Source organism: Ceratina calcarata, unplaced genomic scaffold (genome assembly GCF_001652005.2).
Source record: "Ceratina calcarata isolate Rehan_Ccalc_2016 unplaced genomic scaffold, ASM165200v1 scaffold46, whole genome shotgun sequence".
Taxonomy (NCBI): Eukaryota; Metazoa; Arthropoda; class Insecta; order Hymenoptera; family Apidae; genus Ceratina; species Ceratina calcarata.
In genome coordinates, this window is record NW_017170028.1 from 55,148 (window position 1) to 80,663 (window position 25,516).

General features: G+C 40.4%; 1 protein-coding gene across 5 annotated transcripts in view; it reads left to right on the forward strand.

The window, feature by feature from the left end:
• Positions 1-25,516, forward strand: part of Trpgamma (Transient receptor potential cation channel gamma) — a 68,945-nt gene that overhangs the window by 19,829 nt on the left and 23,600 nt on the right. For all 5 annotated transcript variants that reach the window (XM_018028509.2, XM_018028511.2, XM_026815508.1 and 2 more), the window contains one exon: positions 8,096-8,138. The gene's annotated coding sequence lies outside the window, so the exon portion shown is untranslated. The remainder of the gene's footprint in view (positions 1-8,095; positions 8,139-25,516) is intronic.

A 25,516-nucleotide genomic window follows, 5' to 3' on the forward strand; every position in this document is an offset into this window, starting at 1 on the left:
ACCCCTTGGAAAAATCTCAAAAAAATTGAAAAATTTTTTTTTGTCGAAATATCGAAAAATATCGAAATATATTCTAAAAGGCGTAAAAAATTCCAGATTTTTAGGGCTCGTATTTCCTGAAGTCAGTTTTTTCTTCCAACTACGCGCATGTACAGCAAATACAAGAAAGTTTCCTTTAGGTTACGGGATGTATCAGAAAAGTATAAAAGACAGAGTAGATTCTGCACTAAATTTAGGTATTTAATTAAAAGTAGGAAATCGTCACTTGAGCTCAGGAGATAGAGGATTGAGTTTCGATTATCGTACTGATCTCTTTTGTTCTGCGAATCCAAGTGACGCGGAGTCAAAGAATAGAGAGAGCAGAGTTCAATCGCGAAAGCTGTCCGTTAGGGAAACCGAAGTCGATTCGCGATTAAACAGCAACCGGCATGGTTGTCACGATTGCAAGTATTGTGTGTATTCCTGAATGGCGTCTTTCCATCTTGTTGAACGCTGTTTAACCGGAAGTCAGTAAATGCTGGGAAATCGGAATCAGAAAGCGAACGAGCTGGTGTTTATTTTTCGAATTTGAATAGAACGGCGTGTATTCCATTCTTCCGGTCTTGCTACAAAAACTCGTTTGGCAGAAGTCTGCGAAGCTCGTTCTTTAAAAACATTTCTAATTCGGAAAATTACGAATCATAGAAGACTAATTGAAGAAAAATAAAAAGACGGAATAATAATTAAAAATATTTATGTTTAGACTGGAGATTTCTTGTATTTATATTATATTTGTTTATTAATTTGACAATCTTTTAAATGAGATAAAAGCGACGCTTGTCGAATTTGCATTAAAGCAGTTGTAAAGGAATTAGCATCGATCGCGGGGAAGTATAACTACGGAAATTCGTGGAAAGAGAATTTCAGATTATATTAGAGAGGGCCCTCTAACAGAAACACAAATTCCGTTATCACCTCGTTCATTTTCCTTGGTAATAACATTCACGATCCCGATGTTCACTCCATCAAACATAAACCTGCGAACCGAGCTTCGAATCGACGCGCACGGCTATCAGTCTTCGTTTTGCGATATTGTGTCGAAAGTCGTCGTCGTCGGGAACAGCAGTGGATGCGATTTATTAAAGCCACGCCGTACATTTCCACGACGTTAACTCGGTTGGTCCTCGTTCACGCCAGAAGGAAACAGCGTGTCTCTCCTCCTCGGGGAATAGTTGCTGCCGCGGAAAGTTTCACGGGAAAGTTTGCCAGCCACCGGGACGTTTACGAGATCTCGCGCGATTTTATCTCCCAAACCCTCCTCCCACCTTTCGGATCGAGCCGATCGAACACGACCGATTTTCTTTTTACGCTCCCGGCGACGACTTGCAAACCGCGCGAGGCTCTCGTCCTCTTGCTTTACTATTTTATTTCAGGATGCAATAAAATATGTCTGAGAGTAGATTGCTATTCAGATAACCGTCCTCTGTCGAAATTATTTTCAACAACAGCCAATAATCTTTTATTATATCAGCAAATTTATAAAAGTATATTTATTCTTATCATTGACGTATTCAGAAGACACTGTCCTTTAATCAGTAAGTAAATGATGTGCTAGTGGACAACTGGTAATCAATTCTTGCGACTCTTGACATTTTCGATCGACCATAAGTGTTTCGCGTAACACGATGTTCCATAAGATGTTGGCATTTATCCTACGGCTAAACGTTTAACGATGGATCAATAGTTACGTTTGTGGATGACAGTTCCGGACGGTAATTTACACAGTAGGCGTAGCTACAGCCGGAATAATTGTAGGATGACGGTGGCATTGCATCCAGCACGTAATCGTACGCCATCTGTATTTTATTAAGTTTGAGCACATGAAGTATGTTACTCTTTTTACTGCAAACATATTTAAAATATCACATATTTTATTCAAATGATTTATATTATTTCTATATGTATATTCTTAAATGATCATTTCATTATCGTAAAGACAGAGATGGTGAGTTTAAAATCTTTCAATTCGGGATCGAATGCGTTTCAGTGAAATAATCGCACAGAAATTAAAATAAGAAATTCCAGCAATGCTTCCTAATTATTATTTATCGCGTTGCCTTTGAGTGGCGAGCCTCGCGAAAAACATAAGAAGGAGCTGGCGCCGCGCCAGTTCTACTGCGTTACTACTTCTTTTACGTCGTGGCACGGTTTAATTCCGATTATATGCAAATCGTACCGTAACCACCTTGCTTAATTTTAATATAGCTTTACGATCGTTCTTTTCCTGGCATGCCAGTCTATGATTCTCCAAATTAATGTGCCATAACTTATGTGAGCAACAAAAAATAACTGATGACGAACCGTCTATGCATATTTTATTCCAAATATAACTCTAGATATCAAGATTATAATGTGGAAAAATGGTTAAATATTAGACAGTGAGACGTTCACAAAGAGAAAGGGAAGAGGACCTCTCTCGATAACGTTACAATGAACGAACATTTGTACGCGACTTAAGAATATCGAAGCAACGAGCATTGGTTGCACAATAGAGGTATAAAGATTACCTTATTGCGAGAAAAGCAAGTGTAGCGCATCACAGATGGCAACGGAGAAATCGTGAGCAATTTATAGATGGCTACATCGAGTAGTCTTCGAAATATAGCAATTTTTTTGCGAATCCTTACTTGCGAGCTTTCGAGAGGAACAAAGGACTCTCATCGGTTTGCGAGAATTTAAATAGGACAAGGTCTTTTTAGCGGGATTTTCTCCAAAGGACTCTGGATGAATAGATTATGAACATTTTTTATTTCTGGAGAGATACGAAATATTACTGTTCCGTGTTTCTTCACAAAAGAATAATTAATGACGCGATTTAGAATTCATTAAGTCATTGCTCGAGCATCTGTACAATTGCCGATGTTAACGACCTCTTTTGGATTCCAATCGTTCCGCTGTTTTTCCCTGAAATTCATACACGTTACACGAATATCTAAAATGGTTCCTGTCCAATTAATATTCAGAACGAGGTCGGCTAGCCCTGGTCTTATCCGGGACTACCTTAACTACTTTAAAATGCATCCGAATGCGAAAGCTTTGAGCGGATCTCGTGTAAAGTTGTGTATTACTTCTCACGTTTCTGATAGTGGTTTTTATTGAAAATGCAAAGTAGATGCCAAATCTATTTAAAAACAGGAAGATATGAATGTAAATTAATTATGAGGTTTCGACGGTATTGTACGTTATTTATAACTAGATTACGGTCGCTTGGGTAACGTTAATAAATTAATTGACTCACAAATAATCTGTTGTACGAAACATGCTCCATATTTTTAAGTTTGTATATATTTTCATCTCAAGCGCTCTGAATTATAATTTGCATCGGTCGGTAATAAAACCATTACACGTGTCGCCAGTTATTTTCAGTAACTCGACTCGGATGTATAAATTACGGAAAGAATTGCACCGGTTCCTGCGAATAACGTTTCCGCACCCGAGTTTCCTCAATTTCGAGCACGCAGACGCGCGTGCACGTACCGCCCGCTTTCGTACTGCAGTCGTGCAATTTCCTTCGACTTCACGATAAAGCATCCACATCTCGCATACGCATACGAAAGCTGGAGGTGGCGAAGATGTTGGATGTTCAGAATGCATACATTGTGTACGAGGCTCTGAGCTAAATAAACCCGTTATCCTTTATTCTCAAGAATTACGATCTCCTTGTTAAGCTCGCCTTAAGGCTTCCTTATCATTTGACCATCATCTATGATACTCTTCTTTCATACTTTGCTATACAACTACAGCAGAGATCAGAAAAAATTGCTTTGTAAAAATGTTGTATTCTAAAACCATTTTTGCATCCTTACCAGTTATTTTAAATATTGGACATAGCTTTTTTTTATCATATTTCTTAAGTCTTGGCAGAGATTTTTCGACTCATACAATTGAAAAAGTTAAAATTCATATTTCATGATCTTTAAATTATTCCAAGCAGTGGTTTTAATGAGCGCTAGACGATTATTAAATTCGATACAGTTATTGATCGTTCCGCTTTTATTAAATTTTTGTACCATTTTTCCAACGGTTTTATTAAAAACGTTTTCTCAAGTCGCTTGTGCCCCGGTGATTACCGGAGAAAGGGATGACGTTCGTAACGGTGAAACTCGTTTCTCTTCGTTTTCCGTGTCCCGTTTAGAAGTATCTTTTCCCGGTGTCCATTTCCGGTTGATACCTCTTCGCCGCGGAGCGCATTTCACGTGTCAACAAAAGAGAAATCGTCCTTTGTCAGCAGCAGGGAGTCGAGGCATGGAAAACTTCTAGACGCTTCTCCTTTCAAGCCTTATGGCTTCGAATCTCGGTGGATGCAATAAACGAACGCTAAACCGTGGTACCTGCTATAACTCATCTGTCATACTATTTCATTCTAACTCCGCGACCATCGACTAGTATCAAGGGCTTCCCGTGCTATTTTTTTTTTTTATCCAGAAATAACGGAGCATGATTCATGCAAGGAGAAACTTACAAGTATTGCAGAATGTGGTAAAAATAGAGAAAAGGTAGCATGTATCATGGGAAGTTATAACTCTAGTATACCGAATTGTGTACCGAACAATATCCCGCGTGCTCTCGCATTCGTTCAAATGACTAATTGCCCTGGCTCCGCTAGGCGCTAATTACATACATATAGTGGAATTACAGCGCATCGTTAATCAGAAGGCTCGTTGGAAGGCGACGCAATATCAGTCAATTAAAAGTTCTTCTGCCATGTTTATAAAAAGTGACTACGACATTGTTATGAAGAAATGACAAATGAATTTGGCTGGGGATCGAGGTCCGTCATTCTTTCTCCGATTCTTTGGGATGTTCGAACGGATATATTTAATTGCGAACAATGTGAAGCGTACAATGGCAGCGAGTAGAATATTCCTGGTGAATAGTTTCACGCGTGATAAAGCGAGCTTCTACCCGTTTCTGCCGACGTTATCGTCGAGTCTATCGAATATGAAAAGCTGCTCGATAACAAACTATTCAACGGACGGTGTTACGAGGCATTGGATACAATAACTGTGGGCGCGTCTTTTGTAACAATTATTTTATCTTGTGTCAATGGTTTTAGATTTTATGAAAAAGTTCTGGAAAATATGAGTACATTTAATTACGTTAACAAGACTATTCATTCGACGTTCATTAGCTTTGTGAAACACATATTATTGTATACCAGCCAACCGAATACTTTCAAGACTTTTTGACAACATGAATAAGTATTAGTTTACTTTAAATCTCAATTCTTATCGACTCTGCCAGCGTACCAATTCTTATACGGTCCATTATAACGCGTTAATAAATCCAGCCATTCAAACACTCTGATTGTAAATCTCTCAACTGAATTACGGGGGAAACGGGAGTATCGAATTTATAAGCAGACATTGATTCTCTGTGGAAAACTGGTATCGATGTTATACGTCTAAGAAATCGCAATAAACAAATCTCGTCGGGAATTTATTTCGATTTCGGCGTCGCCATAAATCTCAATGGCTTGACGTCCGTGTGAGTTCGCGAGCTCAGAGGATCGAGGGTAATAAATTCGTGAAACATTCGAAGGTTATCGATTCCTTGTTTCCATCTTTTTTCTCTTGCTTTGCCCACTTCCTGCCACTGTTATCGTCGCGTTTCTTTCTTCTGGAAAAGGGTAGTCGGATCGTGAGCGATAAAAAGCGACGGCTCAACGCGCTGTCAATCGTTAAAGGGCGTTCCACGTGAACGAAAAGATAATGTTCCTTCTTCTTCCCTTCGTTCGACGTTCGTTTCGCAGCTAGCATCCGGGTAGAAAGAAAGCAACGGATCGTCTAGACCAGTCATCGATCGTCGAAGTCGAACGAACGTCATTATTAATTTCGCCCTGGGTGCTCCATTATGAATCTCTCCTCCGCCCCTCCGATCAGTAATTCACAATTAAGGGTAATCGATCGTTGAAGTTGTATCTAGGTTCGTTTGAGCTTCCACTAATAAACAGACGCGAAGCAAAACGTTTATTAAACTTCGATGCCAGTTTTTAATCAATCATCGAGCCTGTGTTCGCTACTAAAACTGTATATTCGATTGTTTATTACTCGAGTAACGTTGAATATTTAATCGGGGAACAATTAATATACTGTTTGACCATTAATATTCGCTGCACTGCCGCACTTTCACATCTAAATTGGAACTATAATGCAATTACTTACCGTAGTCAATAAACTAAGAGGCCAAGCTTTTGCAATAAAGCTGGCAGACTATCGCCCTTTTAAATTTTATAACCAATCCTCGATGAGACTTCTCAACGATTATTTTTATACGTGAAACAATTTCATTTCTAGTTCACTTTATAATAAAGAAATATACGTTGAGAAACGATCTGACCGATCTAACAATAGACCATCCATTCTGTCTGATAATCGAATTCCCCAAATGAAGATAAATAATTCGATATTCAACCGCATGGATATTTATGAATTTGAAAACATGCAAATAAATATGAATCGAGAAAATAGGAGATAATCCACGCGCTACCATTCTTTATATTCATTTCCATGATTCCATGAGATCCAATATTCCATGAGAATTGAAGACCTCACAAAGCCTCGGATATCTTTTTTCATCCGTAAAACGGCGCCGTGAACATCTCTATTCCCCCTCCGAGTAACTTGTTTTGCATCTAAATGACAGCATTTCGCGACGCTGCTACCTGCGTACCAGCTATTACACATCATCGACGCTGCAACGATTTTCCGTCGCTCTACACGTATCATCACGTCGTTGCCTGAAATCTATTTCCACCGCGTTCCGTTTTTACTTAGGGGGATCTCTCACCGCGCGTGGATTCGCCAAAAGAAGCTCGACGAATTTTCTCCGAGACACGACCCTCGCTCGCGTAAAAAGCTCTCCCACAGCCGGAGAACAAATTTCCAGGTTGATTCAGATATATCTCTCAGAATCGATGGGATGTAAAAAAACATCCGAGCTCGTTTGGAGAGCTACGAATCCTATATTTATATTTCGTCTTGAACGTTCCGCGCAAACCGGATTGGCGATCCGAGAGAAAATCGGAAGAGAGCTCTCGTTACGAGGATTCGGTCGAGAAGCTTTTTCCAGCGTTTTAAGGAGATCCTCACACGCACGATTTAACTCGCATCCTGAGATTGATCAGCGACGATACAACGTATAGTATATCCGCTCGTGGCTTGAAGCGAAGCAAAACGAAAGATACACATTCCTGTATCGATTCGTCGGGACGACGGTGTCGGTGGTTCTCTTTTGCTTGTGATACGGGAAGCTCCTTTCGGTGCAGCCAGGAATGTCGCGCGCCGAACGACTCTGAAATTCCTTTTCTCCTGGCTTCTATACCCCTTCAGGCTTCTACTTTGACTGAAACCGTGGTTTACATTCAGTGTGCGCTACGGAAAAGAATTTTCGCTTTGAAACATTGAAAATTATTTAACTATTTATTTTCATCAAAGCTTGCATCGAATAATGTATTTTATAATCTACAATTCGTACTCTGTTGTATGGCAATTAGGAAGCAGCCAATAATAAATTTAATTAAACTTATGCATGCAAATTGGCAATTTGTTAAAGTACTTTATATGCGATTAAAATAAATCTCAATTTCCACAATAAATATAAAAGCGTATGGAGAAGATTGTACGATAAATCCCAATTGGCACAATGAATGTAAAAGTATACGTAGGGCATATAAAATAAATGTTAAAGCATTCGCTGATGAACAGAATGATTGGACAATCAAGCGCGGAAGGAGGGTGCGTCAGTGGGCCTAGCAAAAAATATTTTATTACCGAGCTTCGGTGGCCGCCATCAGGAAACCAATAAATTTTCTTCTCCCGGAGCCTGTCCCATGCTAAAAGCCGTCCCCTTGGTTCGATCCATTTGGCTCCTCGTCGAAAGTGTATCCATCCCATCGAACGTACTCCATTAACAAGGATATATAAAAAAGGAACTGCGATTTCTATCGCGGCTACAAAAGGGAAACCGTTCGATTCGCCGGGCTGCTTTGCATTTAAGAAAGAAATTCGTTCGAGTCCTTGATAGTCGTTTCAATTCTGTTCTCTTTCTGTTTCAGTTTTTCACCGAGGGAAGACATGACAGGAATATCCAGGATGTCGGTAAGTGCAATACGTCTTGCACCTGTTATTTTTCTTAAAACATCCTCCATATAACTCGTTACATTCCATTTCCGTTACGCGTCGTATGCATTCTATATCATACATGCATTATTATAACAGGTGTTGTCATATATCCTGCGAATTCGAGATTGTTCCAGTCTTTCTTTGGCTAACTTTAACTGCTTCACGCGGTCCTTTACCCAGAAGCTTCGTTTCTCGTTGCGTGTTCGGCGGTGGCCGCGTTGCATTGATTTTTCCCTTGGTTCGTAGACCCTGAACGATCCCTAGTAAATTCGCGCGATGCACTCAGGGAACGCCCACAGTAGTAGGTACCGCGTGAGAGCGTTTTATACTCCGAGAAGCCAGCACCTTCTCGTACGTGCATACATACACGTACGTTGTTCGTGCCGCATAAATTTCGCCAAGGATTGAAGCAAAAATCGTGACTCCTCCCGTTATTCTCATATCTACCCTTGTCATTGCCACATGGTTCCGCCGCGGCAAGAATTAATCGCATGTAAATCCACGTTTGCCGACCAGTTAAGTTTCATTCCAATTTCAGTCCAACTGGACTGTTTATAAAGTTAATTTCCGAAATGTTGAAGATGAACAATTTTTGTCAATTTCGTTTCAAACAGCCTGTCGACGTAGAAATATTTTCAAAGTATAATTTCAATCGGATGTTGTTTTGCAAACTCAATTTCCTCGGTTCATTTCTCCTGACTGGCAATTTCGATAGGAATACGGATAGACTTCGGACATCGATAACAATATAGTGATAGGGAATGATTAATGCGTTCGAGGCGAGGCCGAAGCTTTTCAGATGCAACTAAAGGGTTCCGCGAATCTCGGACCCTTATCTCCGGAAGCCAGGTCATTGCCTGGGGTCACGCAGCCCTTCGAATTTTCAGCCGATGAATCGCGTACGGCCGCAATTTCCTTATCGCAAGAACCCATTCGTTTCGCTCGCTGATCCTTCGCAAGGGGCATACAATCGTTTTCAGCGCGGGAATAGGAAAAGCTGGTTCAAAACTGGGTACCCGATTACAACTAGAGTACCATTGTTTTTCTTAGGACAAAAGCTGCGACCTGCAACGAACGACTAGCGATTGGACTTGTGGTGTTATTAGATCGGTCATAGGTCAGAGCACGTGTTCATAGTAGAGAGTCTTGAAAATCTTAAGTGTCACAGTTAAAATATTTCACTCTATCATCAACTGACGGAGAGATAAATTTTGAAATTTTTAAGACGATTTAGGCCGAGTTTAAATATTCTAAATAAAAGAGAGTCACTTGTACGAGGAATAAATATTTGCAAAAATTTACGGAGGTGGAAGCGTATGAATTTTCATCGGTGAAAAACGATGCATATTCGATTGCGGAGACGAGCCAGCGATCGATAGGCTCGTGGAACGGAAACGGACGCCGGGCGTGTTTGGTACAGGCCATTGATCAGAATGAGCGATCGTTTCTGCAAGGGAAACGGCCGCGTCTTACTGTAATGTTAAACGACACGACACCCCGCACGGGTTTCTGGCTCGGTTTCGTGGATGCAAAGAATACCGAATGTCGGGAATATTTCTTCGCACCTCCGGCACCGCAAAAATAAACCCCGCGCATTTTCTTTGTAAACGAAGCCGAACGCTCCAGTTGTCTATTATTAAACGTTACTTACTAGCGAGCGCGAACGCGAGACAACGATCTAATTGTTTGCACGCGCGATTCATTGTAACGGCCCGTGAGCATTCGTTCTCGGCCACATATACATTTGCATACATTTCTGCCGTCCATATGTACCAGTTTCATTGTCGTTCATTATATCGAGACCGGTCGCACTCTCAAATTGCATAGGGAAAATACGTTGCACATAACAAAGAAAATAATAACGTTTTATTTTGTTGATAATGAGTAAAACCTTTAGTAATTTCTTTTTTACGTGCGTTTTATATGGGCGTTTTAATTGGGTGAAATATGCATGAGCAAAACTTGGGTTGATGTTAATGATCAAAAAAATGGCAGTGACGGTACATGAGTTAATGGAAACGTGTACACTACGCATTTAACAAAGACGAGTAAAGTTTGGCAAAGCTTGGAAATCCCGGCGAAACATTTGACAGCTACTTCGAATAGTAGTTCGTTTCGCGAAGATGGAAAAAGAAACTTCAATGATGAACGAGGCAGGGAGGAAGTCTGTCGCCGGGCGAAACTTTCATCGGATGATTTAATTTGACCGCAGCAGCGGAACGCCGGAAACTGGAATGCAACGGGAAAAAAGAAAGGGGAAGGCATAATCCAGTTGGCTGTCGGGGAATTCCTTTGCCCTCTTTAGCAGCCAATACAACGGTGCCTCCTCGGAGACACGGGTCAACCGAGCGGTGGTCAGGTTACCCTGCCGTAGCGAGTCAACGGTGTTGAACTTTTCACGTACCGGAAAATATATACTGCATCGAGGAAAATCGCCTACTCGAAGACAACGGGACTGGAGCGACAGACCTGTAGAATATTCTATGTGCACTTCGCGTCGAGTTGCTTGTTTATGCATTCACTACTTGCAACACGTCTGACGCGAATAATTCGTTGCCAAATATGTGATGGATTCCATTTTCAAAAGATCTGACATTTAGAACTCGCAACGCTCGATCCTTCCATATTTTAAACTTCAATTTTCAAAAGTACACACGTGCACACAGCTGCATTAGATTATCGGAATACAATTTCATTTTGAATTCAGTTGCCGTTGAAGATACGATAGAATTTCGGTTATCAGAATTAATAAGGAACTACTTAATTCGATGTATCTCAAAGGATTTAAACAGAACAGCGTACAGATTAGAACATTCGGATCGAGAGGGTAACCTTTGCACTATAACTGACGTTGAATAATTAAGTAACGAACTAAGATGAATCACGAAGCATGGGAACGGTCGATCTGATTACACCGTGTTTGGACAATCAGCCATTCGGATATCGACGGTGCGCAGCCTCGAAGGGAATTGTATGAAAACAGAGAGGACGTACGGGAACGAGCGTTGCAATCGATGTTGCGCAAACAGTGGATTTGGAGCTTGCAGCGGGCCAGGTGCCTTTCAATTTGCTTGCAGCCACCAATCTCCTTCGCGTAGCGCGCGCTCTTCAGTAGCTAAAGTGGCGCATGTTACTTCGTAAACAAATCGAAATATAATTGATGCATGTTTGCCGTCGCTTCGTATACTTGCCGGTTCATTTGATAAGTCATCATGAGAAACCAACAATCGCGTTGCTCAGTCACGCGATACGTCTCGCGTCGAACGTTTAAGCACTTTTTTCTTTTCATTGCCTCATCGAATAAAATTATTTTCCGTTATTAATTCAGATTTAGTTTGACTCTTTTTATACATCATTTAGTTAAATATTAATATATGACTGTAGTGATAGATATTAAAAAATATGTTCTGCTGCAATTTGAAATAAAACATATTAACATGATGTATTTTAATATTCGTACTTTGGTAACGAATATCCCTACATTTGTACCATTTTTTTTATATACATTAATGTCTGACTTCTGTTATCTACCTAATTTAAGACAAATGGAAGCATGATGAAAGGAAATAAAATGATTGTGAATCATCCGGTAATTCTCTAAAACTTAACGAGATTGGTAATCGTAAGTTACACGACAGCTGCGAACCTGCCCATAGGCTTATTAGTTAATAGCCGAGTGATTATCACCTTGCGAGCTCGCTATAATGGCGTTCCTGCTCAATTAATCCTAATTAACGGTAACGGCTTGCGTGGAACAGTCCGACCACAATTCTCCGCTTCCAAGGTTTTAATTGCACGCAAAGTGGATAAGTCATTCGGGGAGTACGAGTTTTACCAAAAAAATTTCACATGGCTCCTCTAAAATATTCATACTCCGTTTCTGCAAGTTAAACGTGATACCAGTATGCAAATTTTCGGCGTCGACTCGCGAAAACCCGCTCAGACTGTGTTTAAAATTATACCTTAACCGGGCAGAGACGCACTGTTCCGTTTCACAGCGTAGTCGGCGTAACGTGAATTCTCGACGGGTCTGATTGATCGCGGAAGTAGAAAGTCGATGTGCCATCGTAGGAAATCGACGAGCATCGCGGGGAAGGCAGACCGTCGGCCCGCGTCGCGTCGTGCTAATCTAATTAGTAATTAGAAGCGCCGGTCCGTAGACCTTCGTTAGCGTGAGGGACGAATCTCGTAGAAAATGCTCTTCTTCCCTGCGCTTCTCCTTTGACTTCTCCTATCGGTGTACTGAAACGCGATCACGGCGGAAGTTCCTGCTTTAATTTGAACTCAGCGAGCTTTTAAATAGTTTTGCTACTCTACAACCTCCTTGAGTACGCGGGCTTCAGGCGATTTTAGCTCCTCTCTTTTGAAGACAGGAGATAAATTTTTGCATGAAATTAAATTTCCAGCTGGGACATCTGGTCGTAAGGAAACTCGAAGAGCATTTAAAAACAATTCCATCTTTAATTTCAATTTAAATGCCATTCATAATCATAGGTGGAAAAACATCTCCCGACCTCGTGCATCATTTTCATGTTCCAGATTCATTTCTTCTCTGTTCTCATAGAATTACGAAATGACCCGCAGGGGAACCGTATAACTTAAAGTCGAAAAATCTACAAGAATATTATAGCAAACTGTTTGTCCATATCTATGAAAAATATTATAATTAATTCTCTCGAGCGGAGGAATAAATTAATTATGCTGATGGATAGACGCGACGGAGTCGATCGATTCGGTGATCGGTTTTTATCCCCGGCACAAAACCCACTGTGACTTGCTCGAATTTCAGAACGGTATTCCGACGCTCGCGACCACCGAGCATTCTCCTTCCTCTTCTTTTTTAACCGCTCGCGCTAAAAATGCGCGTAAAATTTCTCCCTTCTGTGTAATCTCCGAGCTGCGAGCAATTTTCCACCAGGGACACCCAGAAATTCGTGTAATTTAACTCTTAACCATGTAGCAACGCTGTCATTTGACAACGCACAAAGGCAATCCAAACTGCATGATGAAATAAAGGAATGTAGAAGTATAAATATGCTTTTCTTCGATGAAAAAGCAAATTAAATCAATTTACACGATGTTAGTAATGAAAGCAAATTAGAGCAGCCAAGCGAATTACTCGGAACAGCAGTGATAAATTTGATTGTCTACCGTATGAAAGTAATTAAATTATTTACATCAAACACGTGATAGTCCACGTGACTTTTACCTGCTGCAGGAAGACCATACATACACCAACGTAGTATGTGTTGAACGTTGTACGACAGGCCACGATTACTGCAACGTGCTATCGGTTTAATGAAATTTTATAGAATAGACGATTGAAATTCGGTGAATCGGATTTTAATTGTACGGCGAACGCGGCAAGAGCTAACAAACCCATGAGTACGTGCCCATTCTCTTCTGGTATACGGTTGACGTTTATGATGTTATAATTATAACGCAAAACCCTCGTGTTCCAGCTTGCTTTCGCGATCGAATCGCGTTAGCGATCAGTAATTAATTTTCGAACTTTTGATAAAGCTTAGCATCGCTTAACGCATCGGATAGCTGAATTTGATTAGCACAGACAATATTGGCATATGACACTGACAATGAGTATTGTCTACAACAGAGGTGGGGATTACGCATTAGGCAGTAATAAAGGAGGCCGCTATAATCTTTTATACTGTTGGTATTTTTATTTGTTTATGCATATATATATTCATTTCTATCTTTAAATTTTAATAAACGGCTACATATTTAAATACCACTTCAAATAAAAATAATAATATTAAGTTATAAATAACTAACATAGCAATAAGGAAAATAATTTTAAAATCTTATGGAAAATTTAAGTTAGTAGGATATTTGCATTTGTTTCTTGCTTCAAAGTAGTTGAGTACATTAAAATATAAATAACATTTGAAACTGTACAAGAAGGCCACACAAGAAATTCACGGAGGCCGCATGCAGCCTCGGGGCCACACGTTCCCCACTTCTGGTGTATAATATCCGTTAACAGTTGCGAACATAAACAACCGTTCACATTTGAATTTGCATTAGCCGAAAGTTCTATTATTTAAACAGCGGTTAGATTTTGATTTGCTGCGCATTTTAAAACTGAATTGTTAGAAACTATAAATTTCGTTAATCTGATTAGAATACATGAAAAAAAAATGTAATTATTCTGTCTTGAATGAGCAAAAGTGAGATGCGATAGCTGGTGAGCAGCAGCGTGTAAGTGGAGACGGATCGTTCGCGGTCAGACTGGGCCAAGCGTGTAGAAATAGGAAACCACTCGGAAGCGAGCGTATAGCCCGAAGGGCGTTAGGATTCAACCGCTACGTTTCTCCACTTTCTTCTCGTGTTGCAGAACCGTGTATCAAAGGACACAGACAATTTGTATTAGAAACTTTTCAAAGAAACTTTTCTATTCGGATCGATGAACATCTGTGTGACAATTTTACTCTGCCGAGTTTGGGAAGTTTGCTTGCGAATAACAGGGAATGGAATTTCCAAGAAAGGGAGATCGCACGAATAGATATTAACGTTCCCGACAAAACAATGGCAAGCCAAAGAACAGCAGCATTAAACACAACAATTTCCACTTGGATGCATCAATTGTATCTCTTCCCCTCGCTGCTGAAGAGAGTAGGATTTCTCTCAAGTGAATAATCGAATAAGAAAGAATACGGAGAATTTATATCGAAAGAAAAGTTTCTCGTTTCTACAATTTTCTTTTGTATCAGATCCCTTTATAGAATTTCAAAAGTGTTTTTCCCACTATGGACGTAGGAATTGCACAGATACTATTTATGCTTTCAAAAGAAACTTTCCCATCCTGTTCGATCACTTCTTCTTCACGCTTCTTCGTAATCGTATCTTTTTTTTTTAAAAGCAGGAACAGGGATTAAAAAGTAAATCGTGTATCTCGGCCGATGACTAGGGCTAGGCAAAACGACGCTCGCTCTCTTTCTCTTCTCTGTATTAAGCTTGATGAATATCTTTTGCGCATTACAAAGGACGTTTCTCACGGCATTGGCCTTTTGCCAGGGCACGAGTCGCGCACGAACACAATCACGTTTCGACGTGCGATGTACCGTTTCATTTATTTGCGCGGGAGGCACGAGGTTAGCGAATCCGCACAAATGGACGGAAGGGAGAAAGAGGATCGCGTTGTGACAGGATACAACCAACTAATCGATGCCAGAACGCGTTTCCTGGGTCACCAGATCTGATAATATTCTCGCATCAATTTCAGTCTGCTCGTATCAATCTTCGAAATGATAAGCGAACATGAAATTCGTGATATTCTACCTTCATCGATAGTCGAACTTGTGCAATCGTGATTTATTCTGTAAATTATTTATAATAGTTTTTTTGTACCTATGCCTGTTTTAGATTTAAAACGATATATGCTACGAGTTTTAGTTATTTACTGTATTTCTGATGAGCAATTTATGACTCCAATCACGGCAAAATCTGACCACTCTTATTGTCTATTCAGGTTTCGTTCGATATTGGTTAGCAGCTGATAGTGTAGGATGAACAAAGGATGGGAAAGCTGAAAAGCACCAATGATTTCTTGTTATTATACGGGTTCGTGGACGCTTTTTTACGAGCCGGCTTCTCGAAGTTAATGCTACCGCATTTGAGAATACTAGTGATAAGTTCAAAGGCGTGAGAAGCTTATGCTGTATTCAAACCCTGTTCTTTATTTCCAATTCTTTTCTTTGAGCGCTTCATTAACTACTTCACAATACGACAGTCTCAAGCATTATATTTGTATAAAAGTAAGTAGTATAACGAATGCTCTTTATGTTAGGTTGGTGCATAGTAAATGGCGTCTTCTTTAAAAACAGCGGATAAAGTAGCATAATGATGTAACGCAAATATGTAACGCAATGACGTTGCGAATTATTATTTTAATTAATGATAGTAAATCGTCAGGTAAAGTATAATGAATGATTTCCATTTGGAAAATTCAGGCGTCGAAACATCAAAACGATGTTTCGTTTGCACCAACGTAGCAGTCGCTGTACTCATATAACTTCTGATTTCGAAGTCGTTATTAAATTAAACAGCAAACATGGCTGAGCTTGCGTTAAACAGAACAAACGGTACTCAGGAAACGGATTTTCCTGATAAAACGTACGTTAACTTTTACTGGGGTGCTTCCGTCCCTTTCAAATGAAAGGGTGGCCAGGTTCTCCTGCCGCTGCGCCTTAATCCCATTACTGTAGGGACATCCCGGAATCTTTTAACACCAGTCTGACCGCGTTTAACCTCAGCCTGTCCAAGTGATAAGCGGTTTCCCTGTAGTCACGTCTTACTGTAGATTCCTGTCTCATCAGAAAATTACGGTGCGGCCCGCATTCAGAGAAACGCAACCCCAGTATGGATCTCATTAATTCCCGAAATGAACTCGATGCCAGGATCAAGGTGAACGGAGGAGTGACACGAGTTCCTTGGGCGGTTCGTCTTTAACCGGGTTCACCCTTAGAGGGTAGAATCTCGGCGTGATGAAGCCGGTCGGAGCATAGTAATGCCACGCCGGGCGAAATCTGGGTCAATCAGTTGATCGTCTTTAGTTAAGGGGATACGAAATAGTGCAATTAGGCTTACCTCCCTTGCAATTAGGCTTGTATCGCCCAGACATCGAATCACGTTGGATCGAAAGAAATTAGTTTCGTCGGATTAACGAAAAATTAACGTGCAACAAAATTGTTACTTAGCCTAACTACAGGAAATTGCATAGGACCGTTTATGTATCTGACAATTACAGCTACATATCAATAACAATATATATAAAATTCATTCTTTGTAATATTACAAACAATTCTGTTTGCCAATTTACTTTGACATTATTCGTGACTGACCGCGTGTGATTCGCAGTCGGTTAACTATGAAACGTCTGTTTGAATTTACGCTTGACGGAACACTCCCTAGAAGCTTTCTCTGTCGAATATCCGCGTAGGCCACGTGACGCATGTTTTTGAACGGGAGGGAGCGGTGATATACCGCTGTGAGTGATTTCCATTTTGGAAAAAGTCTGCTGCTGACTGGGCACCGAGTTTTCTGACCTTGGCGTTCCCGCGTCGGATATAAAACGAATCGCTTGCGCGTCCAAATTTATAGCTCCGGACGTGAATCATCGATAGCTCGGGGAGTGAGTTTTCCCGCGTTGGCGGCTGCCTGTATCGCCAGGCGATTTCATCGACTGGCGACGGCGACTGATCCGGGCAGAGCCCCGCGGATCTCTTGGTTTCTGCGGCTGGCAGCCGAGTAAATGCGAAAAAATTACTTTTTTCCTCGCGGTATCTTCGCTTCTCTCCACGCGTTTGTTTGCTCAGCTGTTATTGACCGCTGTTTACCATTCTAAACCGGGCATCGTGGACAATAGACGAAAAATATTACTGGTATCAGATGGCTCGTGGACAGAAAAGAAACAGGAGAGAATGTCCAGGAATAGCCATAAAAGAATTTAATATACAAAGTCAATGAGAAAAAGTATCATTCATTGATTTTATGCGGTCTGCCAAAACTGAATATTTGTCCAAGTATAAACGTAATGATGTATGAGAAATTCATACACATTTCATGAGAGTGGTTCTTGGTTTATTCTGTATTGATATGGTAACAACCCTAGTAATATACAATTAAAATATACTTTGAAAATATCAAGGAGAGCCAAACTTTATCTTTGAACTTATGTTCACTTCATTTGCGATTGACAGTGTACTAAAATTCACAACAACGATAAACCGTGAAACAGAAGTTGACGAAGTTTCACGAAGATAATGGGAGCAGCTGGTCTCTCCTTGTAATTCAACCGTCGATCAAGAAATATAAAATCAACATTTTTATTTTAAAGTGAACTCTCCGAGCAATGAGTAGAGGAAGGAGGGAGAAATAAACAGCGAACGGGTCTGAAACGAGTTGAGGTGCGAGAAATGGAAACCTCGGCAGTAAAGTTTGTCGAATCGGACCTATAAAATTTAACAACGTCCTTAGCGAGGACACTTCTTCCGGTCTTAAATCGTACTTCCATGAATTACTCCAGATTCGTGAGAATCATTCTTTTTAATTCGTGTGGTTGGGTATGGAAAACAGTAATTTCAAAAGTGTTCTAATGTCATTGAAAACTGTCTCAGTTAGAAATTCTTCCCTTAAACTGATGCAACGAACTTAGAAAATTCATTGACTGAAGTGAGTTACACTCCAGGTAATTTTCATAACAGAATCATTTGACTAATACAATCGACTCGAAATGGAAGATATTTTTTGATAACGAGACGAGACCGACAAGAGTAGTTCAAAACCCCAGACCAATTTTAATTGGTCCCGTCCACGAAAAGTGGTTCCTTCGATTAATTAGATCGATTCGGAATTACGTAACGCAGAATGCATACAACAGAAAAAATGCGCGCACCGGATGCCGCTCGAACGAATTTTCCGTAGAGTGTAGACGAGAGATTCTCAACGCGCTTGTTTCAAGAGCCGAAACGAAATGGTCCTCGAAAGTAGTAACGAGGCCTCCTTGAGATCAGAATAAAACGTTCACGATCACAATGCACCCTCGTCCGATCGATGCAATCAGACGTACTCTGCGCAGTCTTAACGTTCCTAAGTATTTAGACTCGTGCATATAAAAAAGTCACTTTATACGTCAAGTTTCATTTTCCAGGAAATCAAACCAAATTAAGTGCACCAAGGGTGCAATATACTATAAAAAATAACTTTTAAATATACGTAAACATACGTTAACAATTATATATTGTATTTAAACTTTTTAATAAAAGTTTCGATTTTAGTAAAATATGAACCCCTTTGAAAATGAAATAATGTATTATATTCTAGCAATATTAATAATTTTGTAGTAGGTATAGCAATTCCACTAATATGAAACAACAATTCTTGAATAATCTCGTTCTATAAAGAACTTGACTCTTGCTTTCCAGGTAGTATCCCTATGTCCTACGTTTCATTTGAATCTTGGTTAATTAATAACTCTCCAAACATAGAGCAGAATTGACAGTTGCAAGAATCATGCGTCCTCTATTCGTAATTCCAATTCCTTTGCGTGTCAGACAAAGGGTTAAAGGTCTGGAAGCACCCTTTGACTCATACATGAGGTGACACATCAAGGCAGGTTTGTCAAAGGAATGCCTAATTACCAGACGCAGTTGTGCAGAATTGGCAATGTTTCGGTAACATTTCGTCCTATTCCGACGTCATGATTACAATCAATCATCGTATATTTCATGCCCGAGAGAGAAAGGGTTCCAGTTTCCGGATGGATGAGATCAAGCTACGATCGAAAGCTTTCAGAAAGCGAAAGGATCTCTGTAGTCCTTGATCAATGTTGATGCTCTTCAACCTGAAACTAGCCCGGAAGTTCGGCTAAGATTACATACATGATTTTTAGAAGCTTTTAACGTTCCTGGACCAGTTCGTCCTTTTATGAAATATTACCCTCCGCGACTTTATTCGTTCCTAGGATATTATTAATTCCTTGAATATAAATAACCAGGTCGCTGTTCTATAAACATGAAACGTTGGTAACTAGCATAATCTTCTCGATTTAATCCATAAAATAGTAAAATATTCTGTTGGGAAAAATTCTCGTACAAATAATCCGACGCCCGTTAGTCGATACGAGTGTACCTTCGCGAACTCTACCGAAAGATACGGGAATGTTCCTAAAATTCAGGCTCGTCCATGCGAGAGATTATTACAGCGAAATTTGCGCCGTATTCCTTTCTTCTCCTTCATCGAGGGCCACTTAGAATCTAGCGAAATAATGAGAACGCCGCGGTTCCCGTGTAATCGTACTGAGCTTTCGTCCCACATTTGAAATGAAACGGAACGTCCGTACATTTATTCAAACGTGTATAGTTCTATGTACATAAGTTTACTCGGCGGGCAAAAATTTCGCGACGCAGGCAGTTTTGTTGTTCAAGTCTGCCCATCGATACTCGGCCAGCGTGGCCCTGTTTTCCCTCGCCCTCGATCACGCGTGATAAATCAGCAAACGAGTCGGTTCGTCGCGCCATAGAATTTTTTGTCGAACCTGTTCATTTTATTTTGTCTTCTTTTGTACTCTTTTCTTTGCTAGTCAAGGCCGTGAGAAACGATGGCCCGGACAGGAGCAAGAGAGATCTGTCGAAATCCTCCGCGGGATTAACGCGCGTCGGGACGCGTAATGGATTTGCACGTGTGCCACGACGTGTGCGGGTCGATGAACCGTGACAAAAAGAGCCCGGGAGAGAGCCTTTGTCTCGTGAGAATTATTAGGGGCGAGCTCGTAATTTATCCGTGGTACAAGGCCAACGAAATTGTAGCCGCGTCGTAAAAAAAAGAGAAATAAAGCGGAGAGAAAAAGAGAATTTATTTCCCGCAGATTGCCAGGAATTACATCTTCAAGGGGCAAAATGAAATTCGTATACTATCCTCGCAGTTTCATATATATTTCATATTGCCGATATCCATACGTTTTGCATACTTTTCTATTTATTAGAATCGTGATACTTTTATCTCCGGTGTTACGCGACGTATTTAGTGGTGGGTATCGACATTTAACACGGCGGTGATGATTTTAGATTCGATCACACGCGTGATCGCTTATTACTCAGTCCCCTTTTGCTCGATTGCTCTTGTCAAACACCGCTGACATTTTTTTTTATACAAACAGTGGAAAAAAGCACGAGCATTCGGTGATAAAAAAGACACGAGTCGGAAGCTACCAGGATGGTGGACCAAGCGCTACCGTAATTAAATTGACTATCAAACACAACGCCGAGTGTGTTCTGTTTTATTAAAAAATACAAAACAATTACATACAGGGTAGTACCAATTTGAAAAAAATGCGAAAAATTCCTACGCATTTGTTATTCTCAATATTTTGCTGCCGACAGAGAGATTTTATTAATTACGTCGATCATTTTTTAAATAAAAAAGTTTACCTCAACGAAATTAAACTCGAACAAACGTAGGGCAGATGGAAAAATAATTATTTTAAATCGAAACGACCTGAATCACGTTGCACGAAGTTTCGTGAGAATCTTCCCACCCCCTCCGCTCGTGATAGGAATTGGTCGATTTTCTCTGACAATGGATGAGACGACCATATTCTTCGGTTCCTGGACTTTTACGCTCGCGTGGCTCTAAAACGCACGGAATTTCGCCCTGTCCCGAACGTCCTACGGTACCTCCGGTCGGAGAATACGTTTCGATATAACCAGAATTCATTCTTGTTAATTGGCTCGCGAGGCAGAATAAAAAGTAAATTCGATCTCGATCGCGTAGGTTGGATATACACGTTTATTGTTCAAGTGACTGCAACTTATTGGCTGGAAAAAGATTTGATTATTCTGTAACCATTTTTTTCATATCGATTCCACTTGATCGCTCGAGTCTCTTGCACCGTTCTCCATTAATCTGTTTGATGATATTCGATTACTTTGTCTCTATTCTCTTTTACGAGTGGATTTTACTTTTAATCCCATGATGATAATAGATCTGACGTTATCAAAAACTGTAACGTAGAAATAATATAATTTGTCCTGTTCTCTATAAATGGAAGTCGTAATTTGTACGGTAGAGTGAGGGAAAACGGAAAACCAAACGAACGCGGACTACAAAAAGAGACGCAAAACGTCGAATCAGAAACGCTTGTGCAAAAGAATTCACACGAGTGATTTTCAAAAAATAAAAAAAGAGGAGGTTCTGGCTAACGTACTTAGGACGGCGGTGCAGGAGAGGAAAAAAAATGGAGAATACATCGTTCCCAAAGACCCGGACTGGCGGAATTCCAGTCGAGAACGGACATTTATTGACTACCGACGAACACCCGGCGCGAATTTAACTGTTGCCCCGTGCGTTCGTGACAGCCAGAGAGTAGAAAGGATGAAACGTGGTATCACGTTCCTGCCACCGGCACGCGGGCTCCACGTAATACTTGTCACATATAATGTAAGTCGCGTTTGTTTTACCTCGTTGTCACACGATCTCTAAACAAATGATTTAAGCGCACACAGCAGTTATAGAAATAAATATTTCCGCATATATTTCCATCTTTTGTCCATCGAATATGTAACTATTTTGCAGACACGTCGGAATAAAACTTTGGCAAAATATACATACGAGAATAATAAATAGATTTCATTTATTTTTATTAAAAAAGTATCGTGTAAGAGGTTTAAAAATTCTTCAATGATGAGCATTCAGTGATCCATAACAATCCTTCAATTTCGCCCACTTGTCAAGTTTAAAGCTGAAAGAAGCCGAGAACGGACTTAAAAACTCGGCAAATGGATTTACTCGTGGAGCTAAAAGTATTTCGCATAATCTTTCTGTATTATAGAATAATCCTTCACGGTTTGACTGCCATTTTAATACGATATATCCCCGGCTACATACACACGTGTGCAGAGAGAATGTCCGATTTGACGTTCGCGAGCCGTAATCTGCCAACGACAATTCGCATGCGTTGGAAAAAAAACAAAGCGTCAAGGGAACGATTCGCATTAATTTTTTCACGGCTTTAATTTTATTTCCCCTGCCGAGTCGCTCAGAAAAATCCTGGGTACCTGGACGCGCGTGCGTACATTTCCGTCTTCCGAGAATTTCTCATTTCCATGCAGATTTCCGAGGAATTAAATATTCCTCTTTATCGCGGCGATAAAAAATCAGCGAACGTTCCTATTACCCAGTATTATGTAATTTCTAGTCTTTAATCCGGCGTAACGACCATCGGCGGGATTTTGCAAATTAATCGATGGGACATCATTCTCGACCGCACTGACCCAACACCGCTGATCCAGTAATTAATTAACGCTTATCCACCGCTTAGGTTTGAGAAATTCGAAGCTGATTAGTACAGGGGTTCGTTAAGTCTTTCTCGTTAGGCGAGTTCGAAGAAAATGCAAAGACCGTGCACGGGACTTATTAGTCGGAGCTTATTCACCCTTGACAGGCGTGGTTACGAGAAAACTTGTATAAACTGCAGCCGTGTAGAGCCTGGAAACCAGTGCACTCGGTTTACGTTCACTGACCGAGCGATTTCAATTAGCGAAGTAATAACGACGTGTTTTTTTGCTCCAAGTCCTCTCGTTCCTCGACTCTTCATTCAAGAAGGATACCAGCACTAGCTTGAAATACAATAAGTACAGCCTTTGGTACATAGAGAAACCAATAAATCCGGCTGTCTTCGTTTATCTTTCAGACGTTCTTCAAATCGTCGCTTATTAAACCTCGTTTTAGTAGTAATAATCACTTTATCCTTATGGTTTCATAAGAGAATAAATGATCATTTGAATTTAGTAGAAGAATGAAAACGGAATGATGACTTTGACGTTGATTTATGCGAACATCTTTGGTTTACGAGGTTTCAGTTCAAGGGAAATACGAACAGGCATTAACTGCCTTTGAAGGCGAAATTGTTATTCTATTAGTGGTTTCATGTTGGGTAAATCTCTCTATAATGGCTGCTGTAGACGTTTACGAGAGGTTAAAGATCGACGATCCCGAAAATGTCGGGAACAAAGAAAAGAACTTTCACTTAAAAATTTATATGAACAAAAATTATTAATACCCTCAATTTTACAATATTTATCATCTCTGCTTCTCAGAGATTGAAATACGATATAAATCTATTATTCTATGTCCTCATGTTAATAATTTAATAACCACTTCAATCTCGTGTTGGTAACGCCACGATTTGGACGATTGTGAAACGACGCGAAGGAAAATTGGCAACTATTAGCCGAATCGTAATTGGGAACGTCTCTTACAGATTTGATCGATTAGGCCCCGGCTGTACCCTTCCGTGTCGACTATTCGTTCTCGTGCATTCGCCTTCGCTATGTATGCGCGCACGCACACGATCGGGTAATTACAGGCGAATTCAGTCGTGGAATCGCACACGAGCGAACAGACGTTCGATCGTTCGCCGACCGTAGGGCCTCGCTACGCTAATTTTCTCCATTACGGAATCGCGTGCGAGCCCATTTACCCAGAATTATTGCATAATTCTTCGGTATTTCGAGGAGCATTTTCCAGGCCGCGTGTTCCCCCAATTTTCACCCGGAACGCTACCATGTAACACACTGAGCCCTTGAGGGACCAGGCACTATTTCCTCTCATAATAACGAACAACTTGCTGCCACGCAAAATCGTAATTGCAGTTTATGCCAGTGTTATCCAAGCTAATGTACCATCAGTATATCACATATAGCTAGATTATCAACCTCAGAACTGCATTATCATTATAATTTGCTCGACAGACAATTACAATTATTTCGATTCCCATCGACTATGCTAGTCGACTACCAAATCGTAATGATAATACTCCTAACATAATCAAAACTCAAATCTATTTTTCTCCTATAATTCCTTCGGCTTAAAGATGCAGCACACTGAATAATGTATTTTGTTAGACGTTTAAGATGGATCACCAGTGAATCGCATGGAAGACGATGTTTGTTTATCAAGTTTAAATTTTCATCCATTATTATAAACTTTTACGTCAAATTTTATCAGTTTGAAAATTCAAGCATTAGCTGATTTAAAATCAGCAGAATTATTTAGACGAAATACAACGTAGTGTACCGGAACTACATCTCTTTAAAGAGGAAAAGAGGAACAAGTAAGGATTAATTTTTTAAGAAGAAGAATCGCATAGAAGTATAAGGGGGTGAAGTTTTCCTGTATCTGTTAACTCATCTCAACTAGCACGGCTCAGATTCCGTGAAACAGGTACATACAAAATATGCAACAGGTGCGTAGGCTACCGCCGTTATAACCCAACCTGCGACTCCTGCCTGCGTCTAATCGTTGGTTAACTAACAGATTCTGAAACTGTGACGACGCGGTTCCACCCATTAACGAATCAACGATGCTAATATACACATAATATCGAACAGATAATATCGTTACTGCTTCCATTACAATCCCCTCGTGAGTTGTTTAAAGCGAGCATAGAAGGATTCGCGCTTGTCGCTTATTAATGATTCAATTCTGAAAAATGGAAATAAGAGAAATGTTTTTACTCGGAAGTGAAGCAGAGATAGTTCTATGAAATTTCTTGTAAACTCTGCCAAGAGTAAAGTACCGGAAGTGCGACCCAGGGGGATCGTAAAACGAGGAAAAATGAGTTCATGGATATAATCCAAAGTTCTCCTGCGAGGTATAAGAATAATGAAATCAACTGAGCAACAAGGGAACAATTCAAAACGTATTGCACGAATTCCTAGTTAGTGACCATCGATTTCGAGAATAGTCTGCCGAAAATTCTTATTACTCTCACACATCGAGCGTCAGCGTGCCGAAGCTTATTTTTGATCCGACTCGCACACGTCGTGTAACACGAA